This window comes from Equus przewalskii, chromosome 19 (genome assembly GCF_037783145.1).
Source record: "Equus przewalskii isolate Varuska chromosome 19, EquPr2, whole genome shotgun sequence".
Classification (NCBI taxonomy): domain Eukaryota; kingdom Metazoa; phylum Chordata; class Mammalia; order Perissodactyla; family Equidae; genus Equus; species Equus przewalskii.
In genome coordinates this window covers 27954243-27973713 of record NC_091849.1, presented here as the reverse complement: position 1 = coordinate 27973713, position 19471 = coordinate 27954243, and the positions used below count along the sequence as shown (strand labels likewise).

The following is a 19471-nucleotide window of genomic DNA, read 5'->3' as shown; positions in this document are numbered from 1 at the left end:
AATGTGAAGTATTCACTGAGAAGTCTAACTGCCTGACTTCCAATCTTGGCTCTGCTACATATCAGATGTGAGCCCTGGGGCCAGTTACTTGACCTTTTTGGGGATCCAGTATTTAATGACAAGTACTCAAATTATGACTTCAATCAAATTCCCTTATTGCTATTGTTATTATATATCCATTTTCCCCAAGCACTTTAAGCAACCAGTAACAGATTGGCCAAAGAATACTTACAGCAACACCCTAAGAAGCAGGAAATATTGGGGTGCTGTTAATCAAATACACCCTGTGAAGGAAAGTCACCTTGAATATAAGACCACACATTGAAGCGAAATCATTCCTGCATGCAGTTGCTAATGCATCTCTATATCACAACGTTGTTAAAGAATAATTTTCCCAAAATGATAAAATCATGACTGTCATACAAACATAAAATGAATATGTGCCAAAGATTTTATTTAACTGATTAGTCAATGAGTTAACCATTAACGAGTGGTTATTTATTTTTTAAAGATTTTATTTTTCCTTTTTCTCCCCAAAGCCCCCTGGTACGTAGTTGTGTATTTTTAGTTGCGGGTCCTTCTCGTTGTGCCATGTGGGATGCCACCTCAGCATGGCTTGATGAGCAGTGCCATGTCTGAACCCAGGATTCGAACCAGCAATACCCTGGACCACTGAAGCAGAGTGCGGGAATTTAACCACTTGGCCAAGAGGCCGGCCCCTAATGAGTGATTATTAACATAATAATTAACTCATTTACTTAATGAGTAAGATGTTACAACTAGCTAAAAAGAACTCAAAGTACCACGCATTTGCAGTCAGATAAGGAATGCTGCAATGAAATTACAAAAAGATGCAAACAAAAAACAACTGTACATTTTTCTTAATGTATTTTAAATTTCTGATTTTAAAAATAATTATTATATTTATGAAGTAGTATGTATGAAAACATACCATCCAGAATATAAATTAAAATAGATTTTGTATTTTTCCTAAATGTGGAGAAAATACTTTAACAGGGTACAGGGTGCCAAAGAGGTTTGGGGGTAAGAAAAGGCTATTTTTTAGTGGGAAAGAGGGGCCCTGGGTACATGAGAGGAGATGTAAGGTTGGATTTATTTTTATGTGTTTATTTGTTTATTACAAATAACTCACCACTTCCAAGAGCCAGCAGCACATAAACTGAGAGATGGTTGTACCTTCTTTACTTCAGAGTTTGAGAGGGTTCTCGTTTCTCCTACCTCACCAACGTTTGGGTGAATTTGGGAAGTCACACAAAATCACCTAAATTGTTTCGTAGGTTAACGTGTAAACACTAAAAGTCAACTGCCAGCCAAATTTCCCAGGAGTTTTCACCTTCACGTGACAAGTACATGTTCTTGTTCAATCTGTTCAAGTCAAAAGTTTTCTTTTATTGTCCGTCTTACTTTTCTATCTGATTTCTCCCTCATAATACAAGGCCAATGCGCTAAAAATCAGTTGCTGTCTCAGATGCGTAGGCCCAAAGGCCCCTGTGGATTCTGGTTCTGCGTTCGGCATTGCTCCCACTACAGTCACGCGGTGCTCTGGGCGTGGCTTTTCTGTTGCTCTTTACAAAGCTATCGATCCCAGCCCTGCGCACCGCAAACAAAAGTTCAACCACACGAGCGCCCTACAAGGTGCTCAACTTGTTCATTCAGCGAGGAAAAGAGCAACTGGTAGCTCTCAAACTACGATAATCTGGAAGAAAACAAATGCATTCTAGCGGGACGTACGTTTTCACCTACTTCGCTTAGAATAACGGTGCCTTCTCTTGTGGTGACCTGGTGAAAATGCAGGAGAGATAAGGACCTTGGATACATCCGACATCCTCCCCTAGCCAAATGCTATCGGCGAAGTCCCATTCCCAGCTCCTCTTCTTGTCTCCTTCTCCTGCTCCTGCTCCTCCTCGGCGGCTTCTTCTCTCCCCTCACCAGTCTTCTTCTCCCCATTCTCCCGCCATGATACTCTCTGCTCTCTATCTCCTCTCTCCTCTCCACTCCTTCTCAGCTTTCTTTAGTTCTCAGACGTCAGTCTAGTAGTAACTCAATCTTGCTGAAATTCAGAGTCATATGGGGGAGTTTTAAAATTATGTACATTCCTGAGGTCTCACTCCTCCACCCATGGCAGGATTTCCTCCAAAACACGTGTCTGGGTCGACTGTGGCACGCAGTTTGAATAAAGGCAGGAAACGTTTACTTTTTGTATCCCAGGAACAGACAGGGTTTGAGGACCTGTCCAGGCATAGGGAAGTCATATAAAGAACTAATTCGTTTCTTTTGCTTCTTTCCTGTTCGCCTGATTGTGGAAAGCATTCTGTCTGAAAGAGGCTATATAGACGAGAGCGTCTTTCCTGATCTTCTTTCCTGTCTTCTGTCCTTAGGGGTCTCAGAACTAGAGATGCAAGCGTCCTGGACAGAACGCCGCTTCCACATTTCCAGACACACATGCCGGGCGCAGAGGTTTAAGAAAGTGGTGACTGACACACTCTTTGCTCTTCATTTCATGCCAATATTGTGAATTAGTTACACTTCAGTCTGATCTCCCCACCTGGACCTAAATTACCTGAGCAGCTGTCATGGTACTGGTCTTTGTACTCCCCTGCACTGCCTTTTATATTTTTCTGAGAGTGCTGTAGACAGAAATGAAAGAAGTTGAAGACTCAAGAGAATATTCTATCCCGAGACTCTCCTTGATGGTAGACGGGAACCGCCACTCTGGAAGTCGTCTAGGACCAGTCCCTGGTGAGCCCGACAGTTACGAAAGATTCTAGTTGTATTAAGGGACCTTGCAGTTCAGAATGCAGTGTCTCTTCTCTTGAGGGTTTCAGAAACAGCAGAGTTGAATAGAGTAGATGCTGACCTTGCAGCTTAAATCTGGGAACACCGGCGGATAATAGCGCCAACCAGTTATGTAGACTACATTACCGGCATCCTCCTGTAGGGGGTGTAGCTCAGTGGTAGAGCGCGTGCTTAGCATGCACGAGGCCCTGGGTTCAATCCCCAGCACCTCCATGTGTCGTCGTAACTGAATTTGGTTCTTCCCACCCTGGCTACCTCAGCGCATAGGAGTAATTAATCTGAATGCTAGGCCGTAAGCATGTCACTAACGCATGAATGATCCGTCTTTTATTCGTCGTATGTCATTTGTTATTTTGGTGTCGAAGCAGTCAAGTTGGAGGCAATTCCCTAGGAATTGAAATGAATTAGTATTAAATTATTAGTTGTGGAAGGGAAACTAGACCAACCGAAAGAAGAATAAGAAGCCCTGGGATAATTTCCTTTAGATTTCTTCTCTTTCCGCGTCTCTCTCAGCTGGTATTCCCCTGTCAATAGACAGACTGAGAAGTACAAAACTTTCACTTTTTCTTTTTCCTATGCTTCCCTATCCTTCCACACCCATCCACATACGCCCGGCATGAAAAAGCCACCACCAGAGGAGGAGAAACTATTCACTTCTGCTGATAACATACTTATGGTGAGCTACCAGGCGAGACATATGGAGGTGCTGGGGATTGAACCCAGGGCCTCGTGCATGCTAAGCACGCGCTCTACCACTGAGCTACACCCCCTACAGGAGGATGCCGGAAATGTAGTCTACATAACTGGTTGGCGCTATTATCCGCCGGTGTTCCCAGATTTAAGCTGCAAGGTCAGCATCTACTCTATTCAACTCTGCTGTTTCTGAAACCCTCAAGAGAAGAGACACTGCATTCTGAACTGCAAGGTCCCTTAATACAACTAGAATCTTTCGTAACTGTCGGGCTCACCAGGGACTGGTCATGGATGACTTTCAGAGTGGCGGTTCCCATCCACCATCAAGGAGAGTCTTGGGATACAATATTCTCTTGAGTCTTCACCTTCCTTCCTTTCTGCCTACAGCGCTCTATACAGAAATATATAAAGGGGAAATACAAAGATCAGTACCATGAGAGCTGCTCATGAAGTTTCAGTCACCAATCATGAAGAGTTGTGATCCCAGTTCTTTCTTAGAGAGGGAGTGGGTAGACTTTCCACGGCGAATAACTTCTCTCAAAGATCCCCGAGTCATCGAAACTGCACAGTTGAGTAAATTATTTGTAGAAGTGTTGAGGTACGCTAAAATAGTTCAGTTGGGAGAGCTTTTGGTCGAGGAACTACCGATCTCATTCAGTTCACAGTCTTCCCCAGGAAAAGTCGTCTGTTTTTGTCTAAATGAATTACAGGCTTGCAGGTCATTTACACAAGTCCACAGGCACCCTCTTGCACTCATTTCATAAAGTCACTACTCTAAGCACTGACATAGAGAGAAACACAATTCAGTGCCTTTGATTATTCCTGGCTTCCCCACAAAATACTTTGGTCATTCCTTTTTAAATCTTTAAATGAGCTCCTGCTTGAAATATCGCGCGGTATAACTTTGGAGCATAAAGCGAAATTGTCATCTGCTTAGACCAAAGGGAACCCACCACACCATGATGAAGCCATTGCCATTGCTCTTTCTAGATCAAACCGACTCTATCTACTTTTTTTAAACTAGAAACTCCTCCAAATTGTGGTCCAAAGATGGTACCTTTTAAATATTCCAAGAGTTATTTGGTTTTATTTTTTCAAATATCTAAATCCCTCTGAATCTCTTCTGCGTGTTAACGTGTTTGGGGGATAAAGGTGAGTTTGGAAGTTTTCTTTGGTCTTTCACCCTTACTGTTTTCACCTGTTTCTGCCCTTGACCTCTTTACTCCTGTCTTAGTTTCTGATGGCTGCTGTAACAAATTACCACTAACTTGGTGGTTTAAAACAGCACGGATCTATTCTCTTACAGTTCTGGAGGTCAGAAGTCGGAAGTTAGTTTCACTGGGCTGAGGTCAAGATGTCAGCAGGGCCGTACTCCCTCCAGAAGCACAAGGGAAGAATCCATTTCTTTGCCTTTTCCAGCTTCTACAGAAGCATTACTTGGATTCCTTGAGTTGTGGTCCCTTCCTCCATCTTCAAAGCCAGCATTGTAGCAACTTGCTTCAGTGGGTATTTGTTCTGTCCTCAGGAGGGCTCCTCTCAGCTGTCTTATTTCCTGGTTCTCCTCTGCATACTAGCTAGCCTGAAGTCTAGGCTATACCTTCATTAAGTCCAAGAATCTCATTCTAATTGCTTCACCACAACCTCTACTGTTCTTGAAAGCACCCTTGGGTGTGAACTTCTCCATACTCTGTTGCAAATGAAGTCAGTTCCTGATATTAAAACAAAAACAAACCCAGACAAAAAAACTTTTTTCAGCTTAGGCATTGAATGGAAACAGAGACTGAAAATTCAGAAAAGCTTGGAGAGAGAGAAATAGCAAGAAAAAAAGGCGAAGCAGCAGAAAAATGAGCAGTAAGTGAAAGAGGAGGAAAAAGGAGAACTTCCTAATATAAATAGGAAAATTGTTTACCACCAAAGGAGGTAATGGCAATAACAGAATTAGAAGCCAGATCATATTGATGAGGCTCTGGAGGCAGAAACCTCTACAATAAGTAAATTATCCCAGCACTTGTGAGATTTGAAGTCATGATCCCTCAGTCCCTAAAGGAGAATTATTAAAATCTAGAACAAAGAAATTAATGTTGATTATTTTTCTGAAAGAAACATCATGCAGTCATTGTTTCCCCTCAAGATGAACCAAAAGAACAGTAGCTGTGCACATGATCTTCTGTTCACTTAATCAAAGATATGTATTGGCTATTTATTATGGAATACTCGTTTCACCCACCTGTGCCTAAATTCCCTGAGGTAACACACTGCTAATCTTTATACCCTTCTGCACTATCTTATGTGTTGTCAAAAATCCAGAAATAGCAAAATTAAAACCACCAAATCAATAATATCGTATTTAGTAAGAGTTTGTTGTGCATATAAGAACAGTTTGTGAACTTGGAGCTTTCAATTTTAAAAGAGATATAAAGGTCAAGGGCGTGACATCACAGGATGGCTTATAAAGTGAAAATGAGGAAGCTGTTTAACTTTTACAGTGATTGGTTATTACGATGAGAGTTTGCAGACTCCAGCAGGGGATTGGTTAAAAGTGATTATCTTATACCATTTTTAGGCAGATTACTTGTTTATTTATGATTATCAGAGGAATTTACATGAAATAACCTAAGGTAAGTTTTTCTTATGTTCATGAAACAAGCTAGATTTTAGTTTTGCTTACATGACTTAAATGGTTTTGTCTGTTCAGGAAACTTTCAAGTCTGCGCTCTATTTTGTATTTAATTTAAACAGCGCCGTTTTGTAGGCACAGCAGAAGTTGAAAGAAAAGAGAATTGGAGACAGAAATGAATATTCTAACCTGGGACTCTCCCTGTTGAAGAATTGGAACTGATGCTTTGTAGTCTGTTGGTGAGCAGACCTTGGAGTGGAGTGACCGGATTGGGAAGATTGGATCTTAGTAACAGAAATGCTTTTTGGTCTAGCATTTAGATATCCTTCTCACGGCATAGGTGCAAAACAAGATCAGTCTAGGATTTCCTGAAATAGTGAAATTAAGTACAGTAAACTTTGTTCTACCAATTGTTTGATCCTATCCTACCCAGAACTCAGGGCAATCATCAGTTATAGAGGATTGAGTGTGTAGTAGAGCACAGGCTAACGTGTAGGAGGCTGTCCAGGTTTATTCCTGGATTTCTTCAATACTGCTTTTCTCTTTCCATTTCACAGCTGTACACATCCAAGTTGCATCAGCACAAGTAAGACAGGAAGGAATGATAGAGAAGGAAAGATCATGCCCACTCAGGATCTCCTGAAAGGAGATGAACAAGCATGCCACCACCACGCGAAGGAGCTCATGCTCCTTTGGTTCCATTTCACAGTTCACTGAGGAAGGGGGGGAAACCAGAAGGATCAAAGAAAGGTAAAACAGACCTTCGGGCAATCTTCGTTAAGTTTCCTTTTGTATTCTTAGTTGTGCCTGTTGGAAGGCTAGGGAGCAGAAAACCTACCCGTGATTTTTATCTCCCCTCATTTCCCTTCCACACACATAGGCATCAGTAATTTGGATCAATCACCAAATATGGTGGGATATTTAGCCCAATTTCTGAGTAAGGGAACAAGAGGAAGACATCTCTCAAAGAATGCAGTGCTTTCCAAACCATAAAGTTGAGAAAATTATTAGTGTCGATGAAAGTAGAGGTGTGGTGACGTCTCAGTTGAGAGAGCCCTAGACTAAAAAGCTAAAAGTCCCAGATCCCCAGAGTTTGGAAGGCCCACAATTTACATCAAGGAATTCTTCTACCTGTGTCACCTAATCACAAACATCCTTCTGCACTCACTATCTCAAGTAAATCTTCCAGAGGACTAAGGCGACGAGAATCAGAATTGTGCGCCTTCAATCTTCTTTGCCTTCACCAGCAAACACTTAAGTTTTTAAGACTTTAAATGAAAATCTGCCCGAAATACTTTTGTCAATACTATGCGGAGGCTCTTGGATAAAGAAGCAGCCTTAGTGTTTCAAGTTAACATCTAGATCTTTAGCGGTAAGACGCTAAGCTGAGAGCATCCAGGGAGCAAGGCGGCCATTACCTCTGCTCCTCCCCAGGCAATCTAATCCTATTTGTTTTGCAGTATCCAGGACTCCACCGCATTTTCCAATTCATCTATGGCACCACTTGATGGTTTCCAGGCCTCTTTGACTTTATTCTTTCAAATATTCATCTCTATAGCAGGTTTTTCCATTGTGTCAGTAGATTCTAAGAGGGAAGGCAGTTTGCCGTCCCTGCTCTATCTATCCCCCAACTTTGCTCTGCGCCCTACATCTGCCCTCGCTGCTGTTCATTCAGGAGAACGGCGAAATAAAGGCACTTCATTTCAAGATGATAGAGTTTTGAAGTTGTTTTTAAAACTCTTGTGGACATAATCCTCAAGCGAGGGACAGAGATGGAGTGTGGAATTAGAACTAAGGACATCTCAGAGCATGTTACACAAGAACCAGCGTTGCCAGTCAGCTGGAAAATGGATGCTGACTCGGCATTCGACCCAACAGGGCGTGCAATTCAATTCCCCGGTTCAACCGAAACCGCCAGCTACCTCTAGATTGAGAAGCACTTCAATATGAATCGTTACTGCTGCGATTTATGTTGGAGACGTGATTTTCTTGGGACTTTCCTTGTGGAGGCAAGTAACTTTCACCCAAACAATCTGGTGGTGAGTGCACCTTGGAGCAGGCCAACCCGAGTGGGAAGGTCTTAAAGTCAGAAACCGTGCTATTCGGACTACAATCTATTCTTCTCCTAGTGAAGCCACTAGACAGTATCCAGTTCAGTAATTTCAGAAAAAGTGAAATTTAACCCAGTAGGCTTTCTCCAACTAACTCTCAAATTGAAAAAAATGGGAAAATGGAAGTAATATTTTATGAAACAGCAAAGGCTGGCCAGAGTCAGGGGGTGTAGCTCAGTGGTAGAGCGCGTGCTTCGCATGTACGAGGTCCCTGGTTCAATCCCTGGCACCTCCAGTTCTCCTTTTACCAGCTCCATTTTTCCAGTTCACAGCAAAAGGAAGTCAATGAATTGCTTTTATTGTTCTCCCATTTCTGCTCCCTAGGGCTTACCACCCCCTTGGGGGGTGGAGGGGGCAGAATCGGCAGAAGGAAGACGAGAGGGAGAGGGAGGGGGAAAAAAAGGAACCATCCCCACCAGAATCTCCTACTTCAAAAGCAAGCAGCCTGCCACCGCAAGTGGCGCATTCAAATTGAGTTTTGTTGGGTATATCATGGAAGTACAGGACAGAGAGTAAAGGGGGAAAGAAACAGCCTTATGAAAACTTTTAGTTCTTTTAGATCTCTGAGCAGTCAGATCTGAGTCATGTAAAAAACAAGAGAAAACTTCCACCTGACTTCCTTGCCCCTACCTTCTCTTGCCCTCTCCTTTCCCTCCAGTGGTCCATCCAGCGCAGTCAATTACTGGATGAACGCAGTTGAGCGGAGGGAACGGATTCCTGATTTTCTTGAGTGAGTGACTGGGAGACACTGGACAACCCAAATGGCAGCGCTAAGGAATGCGGAGACTGTCAACGCGAACGCTGAAAACGTAGTTGGAAGTTCCAGGACTGTCAGCTGTCAGCTGTCAGCAATAGATCGACTGGGGAGGAAATTAGGCCTAAAGAGTTAAAAGTTTTTTTGTTCGACGCTGGGTTTTGGCAGAGTGGTTGTTCTGGTCGATGGGAAGTTGACTCTCATTGGAGATTTTCACACACCACATGATGGAAAACGTCCAGCTCCATACACACAGACTTAGCCAGAATAAAATCGCAAGGACATTGGAGAGTAATGAATTAAAATTCCTTGCTTTCTACATTTCTTACATTTGGCCGCTGACTCCAGTTTGTTGTTTTTAGAACTTTAAGTAAAGGGGAATATATGAGTTAACACCACACCAAAGATCTCCGGGATGCAACCAGAGTCAGTGTGTGTGTGTGTGTGTGTGTGTGTGATTGGGTGGTGGGATGAAGAGGGAATGGTAAGAAAAGACAGGTGCATAAATTTCTTGTGTTTCTGAAAACAAATAGTATCACTATAAACAAGGAGCCAATAAAAATTGTAGAACTACTTTGTTTCTAAATGTGACTCTATGTTTGGTGGATGTATCAAAATCAGTTCCATTTTCATTTTCTCTTGGAGGCTAGTTTGTGTATCAAAGTGGTAGAAAAACTGTAAAAGCCGAATTTCACAAGAGGAAGCAAAGCTTGTTTTGTGTATACAAACAAACAAAGAAGATCTCCCTTTAGCCTCACAAAGGCTGTGAGGGCTGGAGAGGTGGATCAGCAACTCACAGAGAAAAATGAAAAAGACAGGACTCCACGGACGCTTAACTCAGGATGCCCTGTTTATCCAGCAGGCACTACAGCCACCCAAAGCACAGATGTCCAAAGTATTTCTTTTGAACTCTCAGCTGGGAAATGCTTTTACAAAGCAGTCTCACTTCAGGGCAGATGCCAAGTAAAGACTGTTTTCAAATCCTTTTTTCAGTGAATTAGTTGCTCTCCTCTTTATTTTCTGTCCAGTGACTCCTGGTGGAATCTGACAGAGAACAAAATCTTGCACTTGATGTTTCCTGAGCTAGGAGCACCAATGTATCCTTTTCCTCTCCCTCTCCGTAACCTCACTGGTTTAAATATGGAGGCTCCATGCAGACTCACATAAACAAAGGCAGTGGGCAGAACCATGGAAGAAAGTCTCCAAAAGCAGTGGGACTCTGGACACTGTAGTCTCTGAGGGAGTACATAGTCTGGCGGCTTTTCCCAGAGCTGGGAAATGGCTAATACCTAGGACTGCTAAGCCTCACCTTTGGCTTCTGTATGGCCAGTGTGGCTCAAGTGGCCTCAGCTTAGACCTCCTTCTCTGGTCAATCTCCGTGGTATCACAGGTTTACCATACCATCACAGCAGGGTCCCTGTACCTCCACTGCTCCTGACTGCCAGAGACATAGAAGAAAATGAGGGGAGTGAGTACAAAGTAGAGAACTCAAAAAGTTGCCTCTGGAAATTTAGGTCCCGATGGAAAGAGAAGACAGAAAACCTGGAGCTACTCAGGAAAAGGGGCAAGTATCTGCCACAGACAACCGCCTTTTCTGGCACTGTCAGAATGTGATGTATTTGAAATGTCTATGGAACAACGTCATGAAGATAATGAAAATATCTAAGCACTGTCATATCTGAGCCTGGAATTCCATAGAGAGCTTGCTCTACAGACTTGGATTTTCATGTGGCGATGGGAGAGATGGCCCCTGAAGTGAGAGTAGAAAGAGGACTGAAAGGAATCCATTGGAATTGGAGAATTAAGAGTTATTGGTATGTTTTTCTGGAAAACAAAAGAATGGCTGGCTTTAGACTGATTTTGGACCCCAGGATTCAGTTATTTCTGTTTCAAGTATCTTCTTACTTCTCTCAGCTTGCTCCAAGGTCAGCTCCACAACTAGCTCTCAGGAAGGCATTTCCATTCCATCATCAGGGAAAGTCCCACAATGGGGCGTTTTCTTGTCTTTAGATTCCTTTCCCCTATCTTCCTCCTCCTCTGCCTTCAAAGCTGCCTAAAAGATCACAAAGGTAAGGTGGAGGGATACAAAGAAGAAAAGGAGACAAGTCAAGTACTGCGGTGAGTTGGGGGCAGGGGAGTGGAGGGAGATTTAGGTCCTTCAGGAGGTGATGTCGGAGCGGAAAGAATTCACAAAACCTGGCGTGAAATGCAGAGCGACAGCCTGTGTCTAGCAAACCGAGGGGAGCAATATGATTCAGACCCGGAAGCTGGTTTCTTGGCTGCGGTTCTGTTTTGAAAGCCGGAAGGAACTGAGAGGAGGAAAGAGAGTGCTACGGTCGAATACACAACCTCTTTCAGACGGAGTTCTCTCCGGAAGAGGAGAGCGCAAGGGAGATGTGTGGGCTGGGGCACCATCCGTGAAACGAACTAACACTTTGTACACCCAGAGAGCATCTCAAACCTCAGACACTGAGGCACAAAGGGCCAATGCTTTCTGCCTTTTGTCACTATTTTGTGTGATAGACAACCAGATATAAGTTTTGGATGAAGTCCGAAAGCAAAGTCCAGGTAGGGCCAGACTGCAACTTACGCTATAACGAAGCTCCCCAGATTCAAAATCTGTCAGGTTTGGGAAACTCTGACCTAGAACCTGGATGGAGTGAACTGAGTTATTGCTAAGATCCCACGCAGGGGGAGGCAGAGGGGACCGGAGAGGAAGGGTGAAGCGATGGGTGATTGGGAAGAGGAATGAGGTGAGTTTGGAGTATAGCCAAGTAGGGAGAAGAGGGCTTGAATATGGATCTTTAAACACTAATAGGATTTGGACAGATAAGTAGGAAGGACTGTCCAAGCTCCGCTTCTTTTCTCTGCATCCTCTAGGTTTGAGGAAATATTGGAGTCCAGTGAAGTGAGCTGAAAACTCTTGTCGCCTAAGAAGATCCCACTCATTTTTACCCAAACTGTTGGCTTTTGAGAGCAACATGGGGCCTCTTTCCATAGCTAAGCTCTTCAGAGCTCATCCCTGTGGCTGGATTTTTAAGAGTAGTCAAGTTGCTTCAATCCCAGTGTCTGGTTGTGATGGCAGCAGATTAGTGTAGAGTGTAGAAGTGGGATCGGCTGGCTGCTTTTGGTTTGAGTATGTGAGGTACATCTGCACGCGATTGATTTGAAACACTTTGTCCGAGAAGGCAAAACAAAGTTGACAATAACCTAATGAATTATCTTTATGGGCAGTAGAAAAAACATGGCAGGTGTGAGCCCGGATAGCTCAGTCGGTAGAGCATCAGACTTTTAATCTGAGGGTCCAGGGTTCAAGTCCCTGTTCGGGCGTCAACTTTCAATTTTTCTTCCCCATGTAACCTCATTTCCCAAAAAGTACTTGCTCCCCATCTTGGGCATTTGACCTGCCAGAGAGAAAAATGATTAATGACCCTGTGAATGAAGACAATCAGATAAACTTGAGATGTGTGATACTCGGAAGTAAGTGAGAACGGAGAGGGATCCTGCGGAGGAGGATAATGCTTTTCTGCCTCTGTGGTGGGTTGTTCTACTTTTGCTTTGTGGATGTTAGATGGGGCCAGCAAGGAGGAGGAGTTTGGGTTTGAACACGATTAACTTAAGATGCCTACAAATGTAAGATACCGTCTTGTGAAAGTAATTTGGCAACCACAGTGATCCCTGAAACTGCAACTCTGCAGGAATCTGTGATTGGGAGATTTTTAAGAAATTAATTTTGTAGCTACAGAAAAAGAGAGGGATTACATGTAGAGTGATAATCAAAAAGAGTTCATTGTGATTTGAAGATTGGGAACTCATTAATGGTATTCGTGGAAAACCATGAAGTGAACTAGAGTGACCTCGGGCTCTGGTTTCATTCCAGATCGCATAATGTTCCTGGAACTTCCTTCGAAATCCCAGGAACTGCTTAGATCTAGGTGAAGTTATTGCTCTCTCTTTTTTGCCCTCCTTTGTCCATATGAAACTCTTGCTCATGTTCACAGAAATCCCATGAAGTAGATTTTGAACTTGGGTGGACCCCATTTATCTGGCAGAACTTGTCCCTCATTTGGTCCAAAAGGCTCATCAAACTGTTAGAATGTGAGAATAGGAAACAGAAAAGTGACAGGTCTCACTGAGGGAGAGAACTGTGTGGGGTAGGGAAATGGGGCTGGCTTTAATTTGCCTTCGTGTGTTGACATAAAGCACAACTAGGATCATGTCCAGTGTCCTTGGTAAATCATTACTCTGCATTATGACCGGAGCAAACTGGATTCCAAGAGGGCTCTTGTACATTCCTGATGTGGAGGGTTTTTTTTCCTGTTTGCCTCCAGCCATATCTCAAAAATTATTTTATGAATTTTTGCGGCAAGGTCCAGTCTTTCTTTGCACAGCATTACTGAAACATCTATTCGATGGAGGGCTGTGGGATTAACTCAAGTTACAGCATTTTTTGAGGAACTCAATCTTTTAATCAGAAGACAGAATACACCCCAGCCTAATGTACTCTATTAAGAAAACCTCAAAACATAGGAAGCATATGCCTAATCCATCTATGTCCTGAGGGAAAATAGAAGCCAATTGTATACTTTTTTGGGAGGAGTCCCAGAGACATGTTGTAATATCATTTGCATGTGTTGGAATATCATTGCACATACCATGCATGATATCCTTTGATGTTATAAAAACTCTTTTACATGACCCTGTTTTACAGATAAGGAAAGGATAATGAAATAAGTTCTAAAATTTGCCCCAGTTCACCAACTTCTAAATAGCATTAAGTTACAAATCTGGATTATAGGACTGCAACTCTTGAGTTCTTTTCTCATAAAATGATACTATACTCACAAATACACATGCCCAATTTAGTGGTTCCCTCCTGTTTCAGGTCATATGTTAGATGTAAAAGACACAGAGTTCAATTAGACAGAGAATAAACATATAATATAATATAATACGAGTTTTTTTTACACAATTTTTACATAAGCCTTTTCAATCCAGGCTTATTGAAGGCATTCAATGGTTATTTGTTTAATGATGTACCAGTTTTCCATTTAGTATGTGGTCAATTGCCAGAAATTAAATCAAGTAACTCCTATCATTTCTGCCATTTGGAATAAAAAAGGACCAGAAGAAACAGAGCAGTCATGAAGGCTTGGAACAGAGGACTATGATGCCTTTTCAACCAGGACATGTGCCATCCCATGCCTCTCCCTTGCTTTGTGTACTGCGGATTGGAAGAATAACTTTCTGTTACTTGCTTTAACAATCCAATTTTCTCAAGAATCTCTCATAATAGAGTAATATTAAAGGGAAGAAATAAGACACTTTCTTAAATATCTGAAAACTATTATGTATAAATAACGAGCTGAGAGAGGACAGAAGGTAATATGGTTCTTCCAGGTTACTCTCCCCTAAATCAAGAGTCATGATGATGAGAGTTGGGGTGGAGAAACCTGAGGCAGGAACTACGTTTATCACAAGAAATTATATTTGTTTATCATCTTTGTGATAATTAACTCAATGTTTACTTTCTCATTGGACTTATTTAGGAAAATATTTCAGAATCTCTTTCCTATTTACCAGTCAGAGGAAAATAAATTTGGTGATATCAGCAAATATATATATATACACACATATACATATATAACATTATATATTATATATAAATTACATGTACACACACATACATAATCACCCATCATGAAGTATCATTTATCCATAGACTGTCCGTGGATTATCTAATTTAATTCTAACAATGGCCAAGAGTAAATACTGAACTCAACATTGAAATAAGATTTTGTCTTACTTTAGACTATACTACCTAATACCTCATAACACTATCATAGGTACTAAAAGTCACTTCTTAAAACTGATATTCATTCCTGTGTTACACATGCATCTTAGAAAAAATAGTTACACATCTTAGAAAAACAGCAAGGGAAGAGAATTCTGTAGCACGATAAATTATACACATTTTAAATCATAGTCTTTATCTTAGAATAATTTGTTTGGATAAACTCGAGAGCAACAGTAATGGCATAATTTAAAAAAAGAGGCATCAATATTGAAAAAAAATAAGGGCAAAATTACATTTATGCTCTGATAATATAGTTTGCAATATTGTGAAAGAAATTAAAAGAGCTAAAAACCCATATAAAAGAAAGTTCATACAAGTGCTAAGTAGGAAATATGTATATATCAGTGTACTAGTTATCTATTGCTGCGTAATAAATTACTCTGTCTGTTATGATGCAGTCTCTGATGTTGTAGAACTCCTCTGCCTCATTCTAATCATTAGAAGAGAGTCAATAAGTCTGGCTCACACTCAAGGGAAGGGAAACCAGCCTCCTTTTCTTGAAGGAAGGAGTATTAAATAATTTGTGGACATTTTCAAAACACCATGACCAGCAACAGTCAATTAGAAGAAAATATAGGAAGAAGACATATGGCAATTTTAATAAAAATATAAATTAATAATAAATTAAAGTATCCACTAGTTACATAAAAAAGCAACAGTAACTTAATAAGGGGTTTATATACATATTCTAGTGCATGGAGAGAATATCCCATTCCTAGATCAGAATGCTTAGTGTTTTAAAATACCAGTTCTCCCCATATTAGCCTATAACTTTAAAAATCTCTCCCCCAAATTTAGGTGCAATTAGTTTGGACATTGAAAAAATATCAGTAGAATATTAAGAGAAGGTTTGCCTTAGTAGATATAAAACATATTATAAATCTACAGTAATTAAACCAAGAAATACTTGGATCAAGAACAGGCAGAAAGATCAGTGGTGTTGCTAAAAATACATGGAACTAAATGCATATCAACTTGTAGCTTAAAATTTAAAAAAAAGACATACATGCTGGAATCAGTTGTCCTGTGTTCAAATCCCAGCTCTGCCACTTACTAGTTGTGGGACTTTGGAGAAAATATTCAGTCTCTCATTTTCTCAGCAGTTAAATAAGAATAATAATAGTATTTACCTCATAAGATCATTATGAAGGATAAATAAGATAACATAAGTATGAAATAATACAAATGTTCTTAACCTGGAGCCCAATGATCCCCAGTGGAATCCATGGATAGATTTCAGGCATTCAAGAACTTGGATGGAAAAAATTACAAATTTATATTTACTAGCCTCCAAGTGAAATTTACTATTGTTTTTACATATGACTATAGGCAGCAAACCACAGAAGTAGTAGCAGCATCTGTGATTTTGTCAACAACAGTAATCATAGATGTAGATTATATTCATCATTAGTTGAAATTACAGTACTTATGAGACCAACCACTAAATTACATGTTACTGAATGTAGCTGGCCAACTTTTGGGCAACTCTCTACCTAATAGTCATCAGCCACCAAATAGTGGTCTCCTGTTCTCATGTTGGTGACCCAGACATCTACATTGTTTTCCAATATTTCCATCACAATCATTTATTGATCAATATGAAAGATGGTGAGTAATTTTCATTGTTAAAGTTTTGCAACACTATGTGTGGTTCAAATGAGAATTTTTAACTCTTGTAGGGCAGTGTGGCCCTTTGTAACAAAGATACGCACGCTAGCAATGACTGTAAAACAGGCAAGCTCAAACATAAGTGATAGCTGAGATAGCCATTCAATTATGTTATTTAAGGAAACTTCCAAATAATGCTAAAAGATTTTTCCAGTGATATGGGTCATTCACAGTACTTTCCATTTTCTTGTCCACTGAATGTCCTTTTTGACTTTATTCTGCTTGGCTGTATTGTCTGTGAACAATGACTATTTTGTTTTTTGCTTTCCAATCATTTAAACTTTTTTGTTTTTATTTTACTTTATCTCACTCTTTTGTTTATTTTAATTTAATGCCATGGGGTAAATTATAGTACATTAATACAATGTGATATTACACAACTACTAAAAATGAGGTTCGAGACATTGGCGATGCAGAGGTGAATAAGACACAGTCCCTAACGTGAAGGAACTCACAGCTTTGTGGGGCTGACAGAAAACAGAATAACTCTACTAAATTAAAAAATATATATGACAATATAATTCCAGTTTTTTAAAAAAATGAAACACACAAACACATACACAGACAGGGAAAAATACTGGAATCACATACAACAAAATGTTGACAGATTTTTAAGTGGTGGAATTTCTCCTGATTTTTATCTTAACCTTCTTGCTTATCTGCATTTTCCCATATTTTCTGCAAGGAATATATATTTCTTTTAAAGTAAGGGGGAAAAGTGTAAAATTTATCTCCAAATCAAATACTTCTAGAGCTCATATTTGTCTGGTCCCTTGCTAGTTACTGCAAGGTGTTAGCCTCCTGTAAGGAAAGAAAATTTGGAAAGTTAAGAAAAGGATAACTATACTAAAGAAAAACTACCTATATTCTCACCGCTTTTTCAGAAGCTCTCTTGAAATCAAACTTGTCAATATTTTCCTTTAAATAATTTTGGACTTTTGAATCACAAGTGGAATGGTCTTCCCCACTCCAAAGTTATAAAAAATTTACTTGTGTTTTTGAAGCACTCTGTTTTGTTTTCATAAATCTCAAACACCATTTTGATAAAGAGAATCTACAAAAACTCTACAGTTAACATGGTACTTAATGGTGAGAAACTCAAAGCTTCCAGCTAAGATCAGCGGCAAGGCAAAGATGTTCCCCCTCACCATTCCTTTCCAGTATCATATCGGAAGTACTAGCTAATGCAATAAGACAAGATAAAGAAATAAAAGGTATACAGAAGGAAGACCTACATTGGCACACATTATCTCCCACAGTCCATAGTTTACATTAGGGTTCACTTTTGGTGTTGTACCATCTGAGTTTTGACAAGTACTGGTATAGTATCGCACATAATGGTTTCCCACCAGCAATAAATGAGAGTCCCTGTTGTTCCACATCCTCCCCAGCATTTGGTGTTGTCAGTGTTGAGGATTTTGGCTATTCTAGTAGGTGTGTAGCAGTATCTCATTACTGTTTTAGTTTACAGTTTCCTGATGACTATGATGTGGAGCATCTTTTCATGTGCTTATTTGACATCTGTATATCTTCTTTGGTGAAGCGTCCAGACATTTTTTCCTGTTTTTTAAATTAGTTGTCCATTTCCTTGTTGAGTTTTAACAGTTCTTTGTACATTTTGGATACCAGTCCTCTATAGATAGGTGTTTTTGGAAATATTTTCTCCCAGTCTGTGGCTTGTCTTCTCATTCTCTTGAGAGTGTTTTTTGCAGAACAGAAGTTTTAAATTTTATTAAAGTCCAACTTAATTACTTTTTTCATAGATCGTGCCTTTGGTGTTGTCATTTTTACTTTTGAAGAGTTGCTATTCTATGCTGTATAACTTCTGAAGCAAGAGACAAAAACTACGAGCCCCGGGCTGCTGCCGCTGGGTCTGGGTCAGGGAAGCGCTTTGAGCGGATCGCAGCCGCGCAGCTGAGGCTGCTGCTGTGGTCCGCTCCGGGAGAAGTGGGATCCCGGCTTAGGCGGAATTACCCAGGTTCATTCTTCCGCACAGTAGCCTTGCAGAGATTCCAGGCGATGTAAGAGGGACGAGAATCTGGCACGTGGATAAAGGAAAGGGTGAAACAAAGAAATGCAGGCTTCTTAAATTCAAGATTCTCCATGAAGCCAAAGTTCAGAGACAATCGCTCCGGGGTCAAGTGGGCTAGATGGTCTGTGTGGGCCGAGCCATTGGCTCTGACACCAAAGATCAGGGCAGAATTTTCACGTTTTCATCTATCTGGACAGTTTTCATCCCAGCAGGATGAAGTTGCGAGCGGCAGCTTCAAATATTCATTTGACCCTTCGACTCAGTCTGCTGCAAGAAATTTGGCTCTCAGAACATTCTTCCAAGCGTTCTGAAAAATCTCTTAATTCTTTCCTCTTGGGATTCGACGTGGCCTAAAGGAGGAAAAACAATTGTGCTGAAGCTACTAAAATTGTGCTCTGCTCAGTAACGATACCGAGCTGGATGTTGTCGGTGTGTCTCGGAAGGAGGCTACTTGGATGTAATGTGAACGAAGTGCTAGGTGTAATTCATTCTGAAAGATGACCACTCTATGGTTGAACACAAAATAATTATTCTAAATGCTCCTAGATTTTATCAGGACAGGAATCCTAGCTGACAACCGTCCTTTGCTAGGGGATGTAGCTCAGTGGTAGAGCGCATGCTTCGCATGTATGAGGCCCCGGGTTCGATCCCCGGCATCTCCAACGGAGTTTCTTGTTCTTGGCTTTTGCCTAATTGAGGCTCTGGCTTTTAATTATTAAATAAAATATTTTAGTCCTTTCTCATTTTTGCCATGTCATTTATTTTAAGTCGAGCTATTTCCCATCGGTATATTTACTGTTCTTCCGCTTGGTTAACTAACCACCGCCATAGTCCCTGCTTCCTGGAGACTTCCCTGAGGTGTATTATTATGCAGTAAACAGTACTAAAACGGCAGGGACAATTCAGAAGTAAATTCATCCCA

The 19471-nt window shown here is 40.9% G+C and overlaps 5 non-coding genes across 5 annotated transcripts; 4 read left to right on the top strand and 1 right to left on the bottom strand.

The window, feature by feature from the left end:
- The first annotated feature begins 2958 nt into the window (after positions 1 to 2958).
- On the top strand, positions 2959 to 3030 carry TRNAA-AGC (transfer RNA alanine (anticodon AGC)). Its single transcript has one exon. It is a non-coding gene; the product is annotated as a tRNA-Ala (tRNA).
- Positions 3031 to 3515: 485 nt separating this feature from the next.
- TRNAA-AGC (transfer RNA alanine (anticodon AGC)) lies at positions 3516 to 3587 on the bottom strand. The gene has a single exon. It is a non-coding gene; the product is annotated as a tRNA-Ala (tRNA).
- A 4814-nt stretch (positions 3588 to 8401) lies between these two features.
- On the top strand, positions 8402 to 8473 carry TRNAA-CGC (transfer RNA alanine (anticodon CGC)). Its single transcript has one exon. It is a non-coding gene; the product is annotated as a tRNA-Ala (tRNA).
- Positions 8474 to 12249: 3776 nt separating this feature from the next.
- Positions 12250 to 12322, top strand: TRNAK-UUU (transfer RNA lysine (anticodon UUU)). The gene has a single exon. It is a non-coding gene; the product is annotated as a tRNA-Lys (tRNA).
- Positions 12323 to 19139: 6817 nt separating this feature from the next.
- TRNAA-CGC (transfer RNA alanine (anticodon CGC)) lies at positions 19140 to 19211 on the top strand. The gene has a single exon. It is a non-coding gene; the product is annotated as a tRNA-Ala (tRNA).
- Positions 19212 to 19471: the final 260 nt, after the last annotated feature.